Source organism: Mauremys mutica, chromosome 17, assembly GCF_020497125.1.
Source record: "Mauremys mutica isolate MM-2020 ecotype Southern chromosome 17, ASM2049712v1, whole genome shotgun sequence".
In the NCBI taxonomy this organism is placed as follows: domain Eukaryota; kingdom Metazoa; phylum Chordata; order Testudines; family Geoemydidae; genus Mauremys; species Mauremys mutica.
In genome coordinates, this window is record NC_059088.1 from 2,764,558 (window position 1) to 2,779,459 (window position 14,902).

The window sequence follows — 14,902 nt, forward strand, 5'->3', positions numbered from 1 at the left end:
TGGTAATAGGAGCCTATATAAGAAAAAGACCCAAAAATCAGAATTGTCCCTATAAAATTGGGACATCTGGTCACCCTAACTCTGTTTCAGTGGTTCTCAACCTGAAGGCGGCCCAATTAGCACACAGCTGTGGCCCAGCTGTGTGCTAAAGGCCGCCCAGCCCTGCACAGCAGGGTCCGGGGTCCTGGCTGCCCTGCCGTGCGGTTGGATCCGGGGTCCCAGTTCTCTGGCCCCACGCGCCCAGGGCTCTGCTCTTGACCCCGCTCTGTGGAGGAGTCTCTGGGTGGGGGCACTGGGCATTGGGGTCTGGGGGGAGTTTGGGGGAGTGGTTCTCAACCTCGGCCCACGTAACACACTGCATATGTGCCCCACATTGATAAATAGGTTGAGAACCACTGCTCTGTTTGTAGCCGTCCCCACTTGGGCCAGGTTTTCAGAGTTGCTGATCTCTCACAGACTTCCCTACTGTAGGTTTTTGTTATAATTTCTACTAACTTGGCACTGACCAGATGTGACCGAGATCAGGGTCCATTGTGCCAGGTGCTGCACAGACACACAGTAAAACACAGTCTCTGCCCAGCTGAGATCAGGACCCCGGTGTGCCAGCGCTGCGCACACAGCGAGAGACAGACCCTGCCACAAAAAGCTTAGAATCTAATAAGACAAAACAGACAGAGTGCAGGCATTCAAAGAGAGAATTGACTTGCCCCAGATCATCCAGCAAGTCGGTGGCTGCGCTGAGAATTTAACCCACATCTCCTGACTCCCAGACTCGTGCGTACTATGCCACCCTGAACTTGGTTGGGTCCTCTAAGCATTACTGTCACTCAGATAATAACAATAACAGGCTCAGGGCTAGAATTCAGCTGGGAAGGACCAGCATAGCCCTGCTGGCTTCAGTGGACGTATGGCCCCTCTACACAAGCTGGGCTCTGCCCCATTGAAGCCTGTGGGGAACGGTCAATTGACATGAGCTGAGGAACTGGTCCCAATGTCTCCAATGGAGCTTCGGTGGTTTACCCTGGAGGACGGTCTGTCCCATTGGCTTCCATGGAGCAATTTACACCAGCTGGGATTCTGGCCCCAGTGACTCCAACATAGCAACAGCTGACTTGCAAGAGAAGGGGAACCATCCCCATTGACTCCAGTGGAGAAGTGGTCAATTCACACTAACTGGAGACTCGGCCCCTGGTGCCTTTCTCGGTGTTACAGTCTGGTAAAGGGCATAAGACAAATGAAGCTTATTATGAACCATGTTCCCTGCCTGTTACCCAGCCTTCAGGTGTAGGGGTTGGAATAAAAGGTGCAGATAAAGCACAAAGTGGCCTGTACTCTGACACTAAGAGGAGTCATCTCAAGACCCGTCATAGAGGGGAATAATACAATTCATTCTTCAGCCTGAAAATGGCTCCCAGCCTTTGGAAGCAGGGAGTTGATTCTGTATGGTGGAGTTTAGTGATAAATGAAATCTCTGACCTTTCCTGATTGATAAAGGCGATTGGTCTCCTCGATAATGCCGGCATTAAGTTTGGGCAATCAAGCTTGTAATGTCATATACGACACACTATATAAATACAGCTGCTAAACCCGGCAGCCAGCAGGACCTGGAAGAACCAAACAGAATCCAAGATGAAGCTCCATATCGTGGCTGCTGCTCTACTCCTCTCCATCCTTTGCCCAAAGGAAAGCAGCGCACAATGGAGCCTGGGGATAAGCATCCAAACACTGCTAGTTTTCATTGCCGTTGTCAGTGGCACAGCTGGAACTAGAACCGAGCTCTCCTGCCTCCTTATCCAGTGACGTGTCACCACAAAGACACTGTGTCCGATACTGCAGAACTGCTCACTGAGCTTTTGGAAATCTCCTTCTAACCTGAGTAAGAGTCCAGGAAAGACTCTCAGCTCTTCTCAGGAAGAGAGAGAAGATTAAATAAAAGAGCTTCGAGATTCTTCTTTTTCTTCTAGTTTTAAAAATAGCCCATGACACTTTTTTCTATTTTTCAACTGCTCTGTCCATAGATACTCCAGAGGCAGTTGACTCTGAGAGTCTGTAAAGTGATTCTGGTGCATTTAACAGTGACCAATCAGACGAAATGAAGGCAGGCAAAGACAAGAAAGAACGGCATTGGCAGGGGAAGCAACTCATCTAAAGTCACTGGGAAGTTCAGCAGCAGAGCCCAGAACAGATCCCCGAGCTCTTGTCTCCCAGCCCAGCTCCCTTTTCACCAGACTACACTGGCTCCTGTTTCCCAACCAGCAGCCGTTTGAGCCCAGTTCCTTTCAGGGCATCATTTACATTTCCCTGCTCCCAGAGAAAGAGCAGCAACAAGGAATTAATGTTTTAGTAATAGTTGTTTTCCTCTTCTAGGCTGATTTAAGCCATGAAGGTGATTTGTCTGTGAGTATTCAGAATTTACTCTCCTTTGGGGCTTTTACATTAGTCTTTAAATCAGATTAAGCATAGGAAGCCCATTGGCCTCCAGAGGTGGGCTGAGAGGCCAGGTTAGCTGAGAGAACCGGGGGAGTCCAGCTCTCCCACCAACCTAGCACTGTGCACACTGCTGTTTATGCTGGCGAAACGTAAGCCACTCACGGGGGTATTTTGTTCACAGCCCTGAGCGACATAAGTTTTGCTGACGTAAATGGTAATGTAGATATGGCCTTAATGACCGAAAGTCTTTAAATCTCGATGGGCTATATTTAGGAAAGTTATGCTCGAAATAGAACTGAAGTTATGGGCTAGACACAGGAATCACTGGGTCAGATTCTCTGCCCTGTGTCATTCAGGAGGTCAGTGTAGAAAAAAATTCACATTGAGCCCTGCTGGTGCTCTCCAAAGACACTTGACTGTGAGTGTCTGTAAAGTGATTCTGGTGCATTTAGCTGCGACCGATCAGATGAAATGAAGGCAGGCAAAGAGAAGAAAGAAAGGCACAGGCAGGGGCAGCGACTCACCTAAAGTCACCAGGAAAGTCAGCAGCAGAGCCCAGAACAGATCCCCGAGCTCTTGTCTCCCAGCCCAGCTCCCTTTTACCAGACCACACGGGCTCTCGTTTCCCAACCAGCAGCCATTTGAGTCCAGTTCCTTTCAGGGCATCATTTTCATTTCCCTGCTCCCAGAGAAAGAGCAGCAGCAAGTAATTAATGTTTTGGTAATAGTTGATTTTTTTTCCCTTCCAGGCTGATTTAAGCCATGAAGTTGATTTTTCTGTGAGTATTCAGAATTTACTCTCCTTTGGGGCTTTTACGTTAGCCTTTAAATCAGATTAAGCATAGGAAGGCCATTGGCCTCCAGAGGTGGGCTCAGAGGTCAGGGTAGCTGAGAGAGCCCGGGGAGTCCAAAGACAAGCAGCACAATCTATTTAATTGACCACAGAGACAGATAAGAGGTGACTCGATCCTGGTATACACATAACTGCAGGGGGAAGGGACTTCTGAGGGGAGATGGCTCTTTAATCAAAGAAAGGAAGAAAAGATCCAATAAGCTAAAACCGAAGCTAGACAAATTGAATCAAGAGAGAAGGTGCTAATTTTAACAGTATTTGTTAACCTTTGGAATGATTAACCCAGGATGCGGTGGAGTCTCTGACAATGTCTATGCCAGAGACCTTACAGCGGCATGGCTGTACTGATGCAGCTCTGCCACTATAAGATCTCTCGTGTAGCCGCTCTATGCATATGGGAGAGAGCGCTCCCATCGATGTAATGAAACCACCCCCAACGAGCGGCGGGAGAAGCTCACTCACCAACATAGCGCTGTGCACACTGCTGTTTGTGCTGGGAAAACTTATGCCATGTAAGGGGATGTAGTACTACGCTGGGATCGCCATACTGACACAGAGTTGCTAGTGTAGCCATGGTGTGGTTAAGCTATGGACAATGAGAGGGAATTCTGATGGCATTGGAGAAAGAGCAGAAGCAATTAACTCCCAGAATTTCCTTGCAGGCTTCTGGGAGACTAGCTAGAAGCCTTCCCAGGGTGAGTAATCACATTTGTTTTGTTCGGGGGCACACTCAGCCCTGTTGGCCATGCTCTGTCCATAAATACACCAAACACAGTTGGCTTTGACAAGGTGCTGCTTGTGTGGCCATGGTGTGGTCCAGTTATGGGAAATGTGAGTGAAGTAGTTAAAATGTAATGGTACCGGAGAAAGAGCAGGATCAAATAAATCCCACCCATTTCCTTTCAGGCTTCTGGGAGTGTATCTGGAAGCGTCTCTGGGGTGAGTATTCAAAGTTGTTTTGCTGTCCAGCTGTCTTATATTATTGAATACCTCTTCTCAAGCCCCAAGGCTGAGCCCAGTGGTCACCTGGAAAAGGCCAGACAGATGTGAAAGGATTAAAGCAAAAGACAGAGCAATAGGCTTCTAAATCCCAGAGGGGGGTGTCAGAGTTAATCCAGGTGTTCTTTGCAGTGTCAGTTCTCCCATTATCCCAATAGACGGTTTGTTGGGCCTCTCTAGGCTCTGTTCTCTACAATGGTGATAAGAACCACTTCTCAGTGGAGTCAGACACACTGGCAGCTGTGATTCACTGGGACCCCTCTCATTCTGCACATCTGGAGTGGGGATAATAGCATCACAAGGTACATTCGTATCCATGGTATCAACCACACCAGGGAGCAGCTCCCCAGCAGATGTAAATCTGTCTCGCGCCACTGAAGTCAACAGAGAAATGCCAGTTTACACCAGTATAGAATTTATCCCATTTTAATAAAATGGTTTCCTAACATAGGAGCCAATGAAGCACGTGGGGATGTAAGAAATATTTCAGTAGAAGGGAAGCCGGAAATCAACCAGGGAGCTGGGAAATTTCCCATACCAGAAGCTGCCTGGCTCAGCCACTGCCACGAAACCAGCATCATTTCAATGATATCGGAGAAAGAGCAGCACTAAATCACTCCTGCCGTTGTCTGCCTAGCGGTTTGGGGGCACACTGAGCCCTGCTGGTGCTGCTCTGCCCATAGATACTCCAGAGGCAGTTGACTCTGAGAGTCTGTAAAGTGATTCTGGTGCATTTAACAGTGACCGAACAGATGAAATGAAGGAAGGCAAAGAGAGGAAAGAAAGGCCCAGAGAGGGGGAGCGACTCATCTAAAGTCACCAGGAAAGTCAGCAGCAGAGCCCAGAACAGATCCCCAAGCTCTTGTCTCCCAGCCCAGCTCCCTTTTACCAGACCACACTGGCGCCCGTTTCCCAACCAGCAGCCGTTTGAGTCCAGTTCCTTTCAGGGCATCATTTTCATTTCACTGCTGCCAGAGAAAGAGCAGCAGCAAGTAATTCATGTTTTAGTAACTTGCTTTTTTCCTGTAGGTTGATGGAGGACTTGGAGGCGGCGTGGCTGTGAGTATTCAGAATTTACTCTCCTTTGGAGCTTTTACATTAGTTTTAAGTCAGATGAAACGTAAGAAGCCCATTTTGGCCTCAAGAGGTGGGCTCAGAGGTCAGGTTAGCTGAGAGCGCCCGGGGAGTGCAAGCTCTCCCACCAACCTAGCGCTCTGCACACTGCTGTTCATGCTGGCGAAACGTATGTCACTCACGGGGGTATTTTTTCCACACCCCTGAGCGACGTAAGTTTTGCCAACATAAATGGTAATGTAGATATGGCCTTAATGACCGAAAGTCTTTAAATCTCGATGGGCTATCTTTTGGAAAGTTTTGCTCTAAACAGAACAGAAGTTATGGGCTAGATGCAGGAATCACTGGGTGAGATTCTGTGCCCTGTGCTATGCAGGAATGTAAGTGTAGAAAAAAATTCACTGTGAGCCCTGCTGGTGTTGCTCTCCAAAGACACTTGACTTTGAGAGTCTGTAAAGTGATTGTGGTGGATTTAACTGTGACCATTCAGACTAAATGAAGGAAGGCAAAGAGAAGATGAAAGAAAGGCCCAGAGAGGGGAAGCGACTCATCTAAAGTCACCGGGAAAGTCTCGTGTAGCCGCTCTATGCCGACGGGAGAGAGCTCTCCGGTCAATGTAATTAAACCACCCCCTAACAAGCCTAACAAGCGGTGGGAGAAGCTCTCCCAACAACATAGCGCTGTGCACACTACCGCTTATGCTGGCGAAATGTGTCTCTCTCTGGGGGGTATTTATTTTGCACCGCTGAGCGACATCAAGTTTTGCTGATGTAAATGGTCGTGTAGATATGGCCTTCATCCCTGAAAGTCTTTAAATCTCGATGGGATATGTTCAGAAAAGTTATGCTTGAAATAGAACAGAAGTTATGGACTAGATGCAGGAATCATTGGGTGAGATTCTGTGCCCTGTGTCATTCAGGACGTCAATCTAGACAAAAAATTCCTTTGTAATAATTCTAACCAGCTCTAATTCGTATCCCGAGCAGCCATATTCTGTAGGTCAATCCCAGCACTGAGAAAGGAGGGCAGTGAGAACGTTGCCCATCACACAGCTGTCTGGAGACATGTCTATACTACAGCCTTCTGCTGACATAGCGGTGTCGGTCTGGGGGCTGAAGATATTTGATCTCTGACCGACATGGCTGTGCTGGCTAATAGTATTGCCATGGACAATCACAAACACACTCTTAACTATACAATGGAGCAGATCCCCAGCATGTGGAAGTCAGCCTCTCTCCACCGAAGTCAACAGAGTAGTGGCAATTTACACCAGAATAGAATTTGGGCCACTTGAAAAAGTTTCCTAACATGGCAGACAATGAAGCATGCGAGTGGGGGCATCTACGAGATATTTCAGTGGCAGGGAGGGTGGAAAATTTGAAAAACAATCAGCAACTTTTTTCATTTGCAAAAATTCCAACCAGTTCAAATTCTAATCCTGTTTTCCATTTTTTGCTGATGTTTTAACAAAAAGAATTAAAACCAAAACATGGGGAAAGTTTTGGTTCTTAATCATCCATCTCTCTTCACAAACTCCTTCCCCCAGGTTTAACCTCCCCTTTTCAGTCAGAAAGTAACGGGGAGAATTTTTCAGCTTCTCTTTAAAAAAACACTTTCAAAACATTTTCAAAAATTTTGACGCAGGCAATTATTTTGTTTGGAAAATGTCCGAAAACACACAATTTTTCAAACAGCTCTAGCCAGAGGGAAATAAGGAGTGAAAATCTAGGCAAGAAGGTGGCAATTTTATATGAGGAAATTGCAGATCCTTTTCATTTCTGATTTTGTCCAAAAAGGAGAAAAATTGAAAAACAATTGACCATTTTTTTTCAAATAAATAAATAAATAAATAAATTCATGTGAAAAAACTTGAACTGGCCTTAATTCTTATCCTGAGCAATAAGGAAAATCCCCAACTCTGGACGTTAATCCCGGCACTGAGAAAGAAGGGCAGTGGGAATGTTGCCCAGGGCAGAGATGTCTGGAGACACGTCTACACTCCAGATTTTCCCTGGCATAGTGGTGTGGGTCTGGTGTGTGAAGATGTTTGGTCCCTGGCTGACACGGCTGTGCTGGCAAAAGCCCCTAGTGCAGACACAGTTATAGCAGCAAAACTGCATTTTTCCCTGTATATTTAGCTCAGAATGTGCTAGTATAACCTACACCCACAAAAGCGCACTGGTACGCTGGGATAGCTGTACTGACAAGGTGCTCCTGGTGTGGTTAAGCTATGGACAATGGGAGGGAAGTAGCTATATTTTGATGCTTCTGGAGAAAGCGTAGGATCAAGTAACTCCCAGCTTTCTCCTTACAGGCTGTGGAGGACCTAGCTGGGAGCGTTCTTGGGGTGAGTATTCCAAATTTGATTTGCTGTCAAGCTGTTTTCTAGTCTCGCAGTGGCTCTTAGCAAGCCTGAACCCTGAGCCAGTGGTCAGTTGGAATAGCCTGGACAGATGTGCAAGGATTGGGGCAAAAGACAAAGCAAAGGGTTTCTAAATCCCAAAGGGTGTGTCAGAATCAATCCAGATGTTCTTTGCAGTGTCAATTCTTCTATTCTACTAGTAGCCATTTTCTGGGGATTCTGTGGGATCTGTTCTTTATGCCCATGTTAAGAATCAGTCCCTAGTGGGGTCATACACACTGGGAGCTGTGACTGGCTGCAAAAGCTGTCATTCTGCACCTTTGGGGCGGGAATAGTAGTATCACCATGGACAGTCATATACATGGTCTCAGTTACACGAGGGAGCAGCTCCCCAGCAGATGTAAATCGTCCTCACACCACTGAAATCAATACAGTAATGCCGGGTAACACCAGCATAGCATTTGGCCTGGAAAAATCATGAACAGGTCCTCAAGGAATCAATTCTGAACCTCTTAAAGGAGGGGAAAGTGATCAGGAACAGTCAGCATGGATTCACCAAGGGCAAGTCATGCCTGACTAACCTAATTGCCTTCTATGACGAGATAACCGACTCTGTGGATGAGGGGAAAGCAGTGGATGTGCTATTTCTGGACATTAGCAAAGCTTTTGATACAGTCTCCCACAGTATTCTTGCCAGCAAGTTAAAGAAGTCTGGGCTGGATGAATGGACGGTAAGGTGGATAGAAACCTGGCTAGATGGTCGGGCTGAACAGGTAGTGATCAATTGTTCCATATCTAGTTGGCAGCCGGTATCAAGTGGAGTGCCCCAAGGGTCGGTGCTGGGGCCGGTTTTATTCAATATCTTCATTAACGATCTGGAGGATGGTGTGGACTGCACCCTTAGCAAGTTTGCAGATCACACTAAACTGGGAGGAGTGGTTGATACGCTGGAGGGTAGGGATAGGATACAGAGGGACCTAGACAAATTAGAGTATTGGGCCAAAAGAAATATGATGAGGTTCAACAAGGACAAGTGCAGAGTCCTGCCCTTAGGATGGAAGAATCCCATGCACTGCTACAGACTAGGGACCGAATGGCTGGGCAGCAGTTCTGCAGAAAAGGACCTAGGGGTTACGGTGGACGAAAAGCCGAATATGAGTCAACAGTGTGCCCTTGTTGCCAAGAAGGCTAATGGCATTTTGGGTTGTATAAGTAGGGGCATTTCCAGCAGATCGAGGGAAGTGATCATTCCCCTCTATTCAGCACTGGTGAGGCCTCATCTGGAGTACTGTGTCCAGTTTTGGGCCCCACACTACAAGAAGGATGTGGATAAATTGGAGAGTCCAGCGGAGGGCAACAAAAATGATTAGGGGGCTGGAACACATGACTTATGAGGAGAGGCTGAGGGAACTGGGATTGTTTATCCTGCAGAAGAGAAGAATGAGGGGGGATTTGATAGCTGCTTTCAACTACCTGAAAGGGGGTTCCAAAGAGGATGGATCTAGACTGTTCTCAGTGGTAGAAGATGACAGAACAAGGAGTAATCGTCTCAAGTTGCAGAGGGGGAGGTTTAGGTTGGACATTAGGAAAAACTTTTTCACTAGTAGGGTGGTGAAGAATTGGAATGGGTTACCTAGGGAGGTGGTGGAATCTCCTTCCTTAGAGGTTTTTAAGGTCAGGCTTGACAAAGCCCTGGCTGGGATGAGTTAGTTGGGTTTGGTCCTGCTTTGAGCAGGGGGTTGGACTAGATGACCTCCTGAGGTCCTTTCCAACCCTGAGATTCTATGATTCTATGATTCCTCACATGGCAGATAATGAAGCGTTCAAGTGGGGATGTAGGAGATAGTTCAGAAGGAGGGAGGGTGGAAATCACCTGCATGGCAGGGAAATGTCTCACCCCAGGAGCTTCCTGTCTCGGCCACTGCCACTATGATGACACCAGCATCACTTCAATGATATTGGAGAAAGAGCAGCATTAAAGAACTCCTGCCTTTTTTCTATCTAGCGGTTCGGGGGCACACTCTGCCCTGTTGCTGGTGCTCTGTCCATAAATACACCAAACACAGTTGGCTTTGACTCCCCTAAACAATTCTGGTAGGGAAAACAGTGACTGGTCAGCCGAATGAAGGAAGGCAGAGAGAAGAAGAAAGACACACACATAGAGAGGAAATGACGTCTCTAGAGTCTAAATCATCAACATCCTCCCCCAACCCCGCCCCGAAAATGGAGTAGTGCCATTGTGAAGGAATCAGCTACATTGTGATAACACTGGAGAAAGTGCAGATCAAGTAACTCCTCGATTTTTCCTTACAGGCTGCTGTGGACACAGTCGAAGGCGCTGTTGGTGTGAGTATTCATTACTGTTGCCCATTTTTTGCTGATGTTTTAACAAAAAAATTAAAACCAAAACATGGGGAAAGTTTTGGTTCTTAATCGTCCATCTCTCTTCACACACCCCTTCCCCCAGGTTTAACCTCCCCTTTTCAGTGAGAAAGTAACAGGGAGAATTTTTCAGCTTCTTTTTAAAAAAACACTTTCAAAACATTTTCAAAAATTTTGACGCAGGCAATTATTTTGTGTGGAAAATGTCCGAAAACACACAATTTTTCAAACAGCTCTAGCCAGAGGGAAATAAGGAGTGAAAATCTAGGCAAGAAGGTGGCAATTTTATATGAGGAAATTGCAGATCCTTTTCATTTCTGATTTTGTCCAAAAAGGGGAAAAAATTGAAAAACAATTGACAATTTTTTTTCAAATAAATAAATAAATAAATAAATTCATGTGAAAAAACTTGAACTGGCCTTAATTCTTATCCTGAGCAATAAGGAAAATCCCCAACTCTGGACGTTAATCCCAGCACTGAGAAAGAAGGGCAGTGGGAATGTTGCCCAGGGCAGAGATGTCTAGAGACACGTCTACACTCCAGATTTTCCCTGGCATAGTGGTATGGGTCTGGTGTGTGAAGATGTTTGGTCCCTGGCTGACACGGCTGTGCTAGCAAAAGCCCCTAGTACAGACTCAGTTATAGCAGCAAAACTGCATTTTCCCCTGTATATTTAGCTCAGAATGTGCTAGTATAACCTACACCCACAAAAGCGCACTGGTACGCTGGGATAGCTGTACTGACAAGGTGCTCCTGGTGTGGTTAAGCTATGGACAATGGGAGGGAAGTAGCTATATTTTGATGCTTCTGGAGAAAGCGTAGGATCAAGTAACTCCCAGCTTTCTCCTTACAGGCTGTGGAGGACCTAGCTGGGAGCGTTCCTGGGGTGAGTATTCCAAATTCGATTTGCTGTCAAGCTGTTTTCTAGTCTCGCAGTGGCTCTTAGCAAGCCTGAACCCTGAGCCAGTGGTCAGTTGGAATAGCCTGGACAGATGTGCAAGGATTGGGGCAAAAGACAAAGCAATGGGTTTCTAAATCCCAAAGGGTTTGTCAGAATCAATCCAGATGTTCTTTGCAGTGTCAATTCTACTATTCTACTAGTAGCCATTTTCTGGGGATTCTGTGGGATCTGTTCTTTATGCCCTTGTTAAGAATCACTCCCTAGTGGGGTCATACACACTGGGAGCTGTGATTGGCTGCAAATACTGTTATTCTGCACCTTTGGGCGGGGATAGTAGTATCACCATGGACAGTCATATACATGGTCTCAGTTACACGACGAAGCAGCTCCACAGCAGATTTAAATTGTCCTCACACCACTGAAATCAATACAGTAATGCCGGTTAACACCAGCATAGTATTTGGTGTCTTTAAAAGGGGTTTCCTCACATGGCAGATAATGAAGCGTTCAAGTGGGGATGTAGGAGATAGTTCAGAGGGAGGCAGGGTGGAAATCACCTGCATGGCAGGGAAATGTCCCACCCCAGGTGCTTCCTGTCTCAGCCACTGCCACTATGATGACACCAGCTTCACTTCAATGATCTTGGAGAAAGAGCAGCATTAAAGAACTCCTGCCTTTTTTCTATCTAGCGGTTCGGGGGCACACTCAGCCCTGTTGCTGGTGCTCTGTACATAAATACACCAAACACAGTTGGCTTTGACAAGGTGCTGCTTGTGTGGCCATGGTGTGGTCCAGTTATGGGAAATGTGAGTGAAGTAGTTAAAATGTAATGGTAGCGGAGAAAGAGCAGGATCAAATAACTCCCACCCATTTCCTTTCAGGCTTCTGGGAGTGTATCTGGAAGCGTCTCTGGGGTGAGTATTCAAAGTTGTTTTGCTGTCCAGCTGTCTTATATTATTGAATACCTCTTCTCAAGCCCAAAGGCTGAGCCCAGTGGTCACCTAGAAAAGCCCAGACAGATATGAAAGGATTAAGGCAAAAGGCAGAGCAATGGGCTTCTAAATCCCAGAGGGGGGTGTCAGAGTTAATCCAGGTGTTCTTTGCAGTATCCGTTCTCCCATTATCCCAATAGCCGGTTTGTTGGGCCTCTCTAGGCTCTGTTCTTTACAACCATGATAAGAACCACTTTTCAGACACACTGGCAGCTGTGATTCACTGGGACCCCTCTCATTCTGCACATCTGGAGTGGAGATAATAGCGTCACCAGGGACATTCGTATCCATGGTCTCAACCACACCAGGGAGCAGCTCCCCAGCAGATGTAAATCGGCCTCGTGCCACTGAAGTCAACAGAGAAATGCCAGTTTACACCAGTATAGAATTTATCCCATTTTAAAAAAATGGTTTCCTAACATAGAAGCCAATGAAGCACGTGGGGATGTAAGAAATATTTCAGTAGAAGGGAAGCCGGAAATCAACCAGGGAGCTGGGAAATTTCCCACCGCAGAAACTGCCTGGCTCAGCCACTGACACAAAACCAGCATCATTTCAACGAGATCGGAGAAAGAGCAGCACTAAATCACTCCTGCCGTTGTCTGCCTAGCGGTTTGGGGGCACATTGAGCCCTGCTGGTGCTGCTCTGCCCATAGATACTCCACAGGCAGTTGACTCTGAGAGTCTGTAAAGTGATTCTAGTACTTTTAACAGTGACCGATCATACGAAATGAAGGAAGGCAAAGAGAAGAAAGAAAGGCCCAGAGAGGGGCAGCAACTCATCTAAAGTCACTGGGAAAGTCAGCAGCAGAGCCCAGAACAGATCCCCGAGCTCTTGTCTCCCAGCCCAGCTCCCTTTTCGCTAGACCACACTGGCTCCCATTTCCCAACCAGCAGCCGTTTGAGTCCAGTTCCTTTCAGGGCATCATTTTCATTTCCCTGCTCCCAGAGAAAGAGCAGCAGCAAGTAATTAATGTTTTAGTAACTTGCTTTTTTCCTGTAGGTTGATGGAGGACTTGGAGGGGACGTGTCTGTGAGTATTCAGAATTTACTCTCCTTTGGGGCTTTTACATTAGTTTGGGACCTTTAAATCAGATTAAGCATAGGAAGGCCATTGGCCTCCAGAGTTGGGCTCAGAGGTCAGGGTAGCTGAGAGAGCCTGGGGAGTCCAAAGACAAGCAGCACAATCTATTTAATTGACCACAGAGACAGATAAGAGGTGACTCGATCCTGGTATACACATAACTGCAGGGGGAATGGACTTCTGATGGGAGATGGCTCTTTAATCAAAGAAAGGAAGAAAAGATTCAATAAGCTAAAACCGAAGCTAGACAAACTGAATCAAGAGAGAAGGTGCTAATTTTAACAGTATTCGTTAACCTTAGGAACGATTAACCCAGGATGCGGTGGAGTCTCTGACAATGTGTATGCCAGAGACCTTACAGCGGCATGGCTGTACCGATGTAGCTCTGCCACTGTAAGATCCCTCGTGTAGCCGCTCTATGCCGACGGGAGTTAGCTCTCCCATCGATGTAATGAAACCACCCCCAATGAGCCGCCGGAGAAGCTCTCCCACCAACATAGCGCTGTGCACACTGCTGTTTGTGCTGGGAAAACTTATGCCATGTAGGGGGGTGTTTTTTTCACACCCCGGGCCACATAAATTTTGCCAAGAAAAATGGTAATGGAGATAGGGCCTTAATCACCGAAAACCTTTAAATCTCGATGGGATATGTTCAGAAAAGGCATACTCGAAATACAACAGAAGTTATGGGCTACATGCAGGAATCATTGGGTCATAGGGTGACCAGAAAGCAAGTGTGAAAAATCGGAACAGTGGGCGGGGTGTAATAGGTGCCTATATAAGAAAAAGCCCCAAATATCACGACTGTCTCTACAAAGTCAAGACATCTGATCATCTATTGGCTGAGATTCTGTACCCTGTGCTATGCAGGAGGTCAATCAAGAAAAAAATCCCTTTGTAATAATTCTAACCAGCTTGAATTCTTATCCCAAGCAGTAGGGAAACTGTAAAACTCTGGAGATTAATCCCAGCACAGAGAAAGAAGGGCAGTGGGAACGTTGCCCATCACAGAGCTGTCTGGAGACATCTCTACACCACAGACTTCTGCTGGAAAAGCCGTGTTGGTTTGGGGACCGAAGATATTTGACATCAGACTGAAGTGGCTTTGCTAGCAAATGTCCCTAGTGGAGATACTTTCATAGCAGCTAATCGTGCATTTGCCATATAGATCATTTTGCTCAGAGACACCTAGAATAAGCTACACCGACAAAAGTGCAGTAGTACGCTGGGATCACCATACTGACACAGCGCTGCTAGTGTAGCCGTGGTGTGGTTAAGCTATGGACAATGAGAGGGAATTCTGATGGCATTGGAGAAAGAGCAGCAGCAATTAACTCCCAGCAATTTCCTTGCAGGCTTCTGGGAGAGTAGCTAGAAGCATTTATGGGGTGAGTAATCACATTTGCTTTGTTGTCAGGCTGTTTTAGATTATCCCAGCACCTCTTAGCAAGCCCAAACCCTGCGGAAGTGTCAGTTGGAATAGCCTGGACAGATGTGGAAGGATTGGGATAAAAAACAGAGCAATGGGCTTCTAAATCCCAAAGGGGTTAATCCAGGAGTTAATCCAGATGTTTTATGCAGCTTCATTTCCCCTCTAATACTAGTAGCTGGTTTGTTCCATCTCTGTGGGCCTGTTCTTTAGAACCATCTGAAGAATCACTTGCCACTTCGCAGGGGCATGTGCAGGAATTTAAATTTGCCCCCTTTTGGGGTTGGGGCACAGAAGCTCACGCTCCTCCCTCCCCCAGCCGTCCCCAGGTGGATCTCGCTGTCCTCCCACCCCAACCCACCCGGCTCCAGCCCCAGCAGGAACTTGATATTCCC

At 46.8% G+C, this 14,902-nt stretch overlaps 1 long non-coding RNA gene across 1 annotated transcript; it reads left to right on the forward strand.

The window, feature by feature from the left end:
* Positions 1-4,189: 4,189 nt before the first annotated feature.
* Positions 4,190-14,467, forward strand: LOC123352067. The gene is made up of 5 exons (XR_006574100.1): positions 4,190-4,222; positions 10,955-10,987; positions 11,884-11,916; positions 12,998-13,027; positions 14,434-14,467. It is a non-coding gene; the product is annotated as an uncharacterized LOC123352067 (long non-coding RNA).
* Positions 14,468-14,902: the final 435 nt, after the last annotated feature.